Here is a 3,550-nt window from a genome sequence, read left to right as displayed (position 1 = left end):
GCTGGGACCAGCTTTTGGCCTGGAAATCCCTGAGCTGTGACAAGAAGTGCTTCTGCTCTTGCTGAGCTGTCCGGAGCTCCCACTCTTTGCCAAAATGTGGTTACATCTTATGAACATGTTTGCAAACGAAAGGGGCACAGGAAGCCTGCAGGCAAAAAGTGCTTCACTCCCTTCCATGTGCGGTGAGGGGCCATTCCCACATGCTGGGACAGCCTCTGCAAAGCCTGACCATCATGGGGGGGAGGGAGACAAAACTTTCTGTGCTTGCAAATACCATCTTCCTATGGCAAAAAGGGTTTTCTTCCATCACCTCAGCTATAGCATCACCAGGAGCAGCAGCAGCAGGGCAATGTGTATTCTGGCTCCCAGTGGGACTGTTTCCAACTTACCCACGTGAACGGCCTCACTTCACCAGGACCTCTCTGGCTTGACATCTGCCAGTCTGCTTGTCCAGGGTGGGCACCCTGCACTGCAAGACTTTATCCCATGTGCCCTGTGTTACATCTTCTGGGCTGCAGTGCTCGCCACGGGGGTCTGAAGCTCAATTCAACTGTAGCAAAGCAGTCACAGAGCTCTGGTGCTCTGGAGAGCAGGCAACAGGTGCTGGCCATAAAGGCAATCCTCACCTACCTCTGCCCTGGCACTTCTCCCAACTCACAAAAAAACTCCCATTTCTTCCTAGGCAGGTCCACCAGAAACCAGCTCACCCATAAAAGCAACTTGCACCCACAGAGAGAGACAGTGTTACATCAGCACCTGCAAGTGACTTTTTTTGTGTGTGTTCAAAGCCAGGTAACACAGCTAAGTCACTCAGACCTCAGGACTCTCGGTCCTGGGCTAAGCCATGCACCATTTGTGCAGCTGCACAAGAAACAAGCACACAAAGTCCTGGCTACAAGGGAGAGAGCATCTCACAGGGTCCATTTGCTGCTATTTGCCAGCAAATTCCGATTGCAGTTGCACTGACACAAACCCACTGCAAGACAAGTGTCAGCAACACTACACCAAACCTCACCAGTGCATCTGCCGGGATCCGTCAGTGTAACAAACCCAAAGCTGATCTCTCTTTCCCTTATTCTTGAAGAGGAAATCGTTTGTTTTCTTCCATGCCAGATCCTGCTCTCCAAACTCAAACAAAAATCAAATTTTGCCAGACCCTTGTGTGCCAGAGGCTGGGAACCCACAACAGCAAGGCACTGCCTGTCCTGCAGACTACTTTGTGTAGTGCAGATATGTCTCTATGTATTTATATAATCTATCTATCTATCTATATATGTACTACATAAGGGGTTATTTTGCATGTAGTGCAGCTTAAAGACAGGCTGACCTCAAACTTACTTGAAGCCCTTTAGCTCGCAGGCCTCTGTAACAGCGTGGCCACCTCTCTGGGGTCCATCTAGCCTGGGAGGATGCTGACAAAGGAGAAAGAAGAATGACAGATGCTCCCTGTGCACGGAGGCAAATAAAGATGGGATGAGGGGAGAATGGGAGCCTAAAGGGAAAGAAAATGAGTGTGCATGCACACACACACATGCATACAACGACAGGCAAGACAAAGGAAAGAGGGGACAAGCAAAAGGAGGGGAGCTGGAGTGGTTGGCGAAGGCTGTTTGCAGCAGCATCTCATGCTGCTTCGTGAGATCCATCCGGGACATATCTGCATCAATGAACCAGAATCCTGACACTGGTTCCCTTTGATAAATATTTATCGTGCCTGGCTCTCTATCACTTCAGTTTCCACCAGATTAACCTCGATTCTTCCAACAAAAAATGCCCTGGTGTTCTGCCTGACACACACACGCCACACTGACCTTCCTTCTCTGGATTCCCCAAGGCCCTTGCTCCCGTTCAGCTAAGGGGAGAATTTGCTCTCATCAATCAGGACCGGATTTCTCCCATGCCATGTAAATAATTTAGAGGCACAAGCATCCATGGCACTGCTTATGTGCAGCCCAAACCCAGTGCCAGGAATCTTGGGAAAAGGGCCCAATAATATTGTACCAGTCCAAAGTAATTAAAGTGCATCATTACATATAAATTTGTAATTAAACACTTTAACGTAATCATCCCACACAGCACGATTCCTGATGAATTAATTAAAAGAACTCCAGAAATTAATGTTTTACTTGTCACCATTGTTGTGGTAGCTGTAGCCGTCTCCCTGACTATTCCTGCAGCATGTTGTGAAGTAATTATATAATTACTGGGGAACGGGAAGGCCCAAAGTCCCAACAGAGGAGAAACCTGAAACAAAGTGGAAACAGCAACCACAAAAGGCAGAAGCAGCGCCAGTCTCCCCACATTCAGCCCCAGCAGTGGGGAGGTTGTGAGAGGAGGGGAAGGATGAGGTTTCCACCAGCTCCACAACACAGATGTGTTCTCCCAGGTGGGAATGCCTTGCTTGCACCCATGTGTGTGCACGTGTAGGGGTGGCTCCTGTGCTCTCCTGCTGCCCCAGTTTCCCCCACATTCCACACCCTCCTCCTAAAGTTCAGGGTTGGTGTATGAAAGGGGGGGTCCTTCCAGCCCCATTCTCCATTCAACCCTCCTTCCACCCAGACCTCTTAAATTCCCTCCTTTGTGTCCTACATTACACTGAGGTTCAGTTTCCTTTCTCCACCCTCTGTCTCAGACACAACTGAACAATCTGGTCCCCTCAGGGCCAGCCACATCCTTTCCATCTCAATGGCTCTGCCGAAGTGCCACCAGCAGTGTGTCCCCCACTCCTGACAGGACTGAGCCTCAGGACATGCCTCCTGCAGTGGTGAAGGGGTTAAGGCTGGACTCAGATTGAATCCTTGGATGCAGCGGGTGTTTGTGCCAGTCCATCCCTCTGTGTGTGTGTGTGCATGAATATATTTACACACAGCATGAGGCTCGCTGGCCGAAAAACTCCCCCGGGGCTGTGCGGAGTGAGGCACACGGGGTATTCCTGCAACACCAGAGCCTGGGTTCTACCTGCTGTTACAAGGAAAATACGTAGATAGGTGACTGTAGGAGCCCAAAGGTGCCCCTGTCCCTCACTGGAGCTGGGTGTCCATCAACATTGGTGCAAGGAAGGGCTGCCCAGCCAGTCACTGAACCTGGACGAGCCCCAACAAGACCCAGCCGAGGTGATGGGTGGCACAGAGCCACGTTCAGCATCCCTCAGCAGGGTGCCCTTGTTTTAACAGGATTTCCAGCACTGCCCAAACACGTGGCTTCACATCCCTCTTTGCTGCCGGGGCTGCCAACAGCTCCAGCCACGGGGACTGTTGGATGGGGTCCACAGAAGAGGGAACCCTGAAATAAACATCCCTCTTCTGCCACCACAAAAGCTGGGTGGGCAGCAGCAGGGGTGTCAGGGTGACCGTGGGGGGTGCTGGTCCATGTGCTCTGTAACAGCAGTGACTTTCCTTAAAAAAGCTTAATTTATGGCTGCAGCACTTGATTCACACAAAGAGCTCCCAGTAAGGCAAAGGCTGTCCTGTAGTGCATTTGCCATGAATTATATTCCCAATACTAGTTCCTACTGCTCCCTGTGCTCCAGGAATATCCCTTATTATTCTGG

The sequence above is a fragment of the Manacus candei genome, unplaced genomic scaffold (assembly GCF_025592945.1).
Source record: "Manacus candei isolate 608988 ecotype Guabito, Panama unplaced genomic scaffold, ASM2559294v1 h1tg000002l, whole genome shotgun sequence".
NCBI lineage: Eukaryota > Metazoa > Chordata > Aves > Passeriformes > Pipridae > Manacus > Manacus candei.
Note: the sequence above shows the minus strand (reverse complement) of the source record.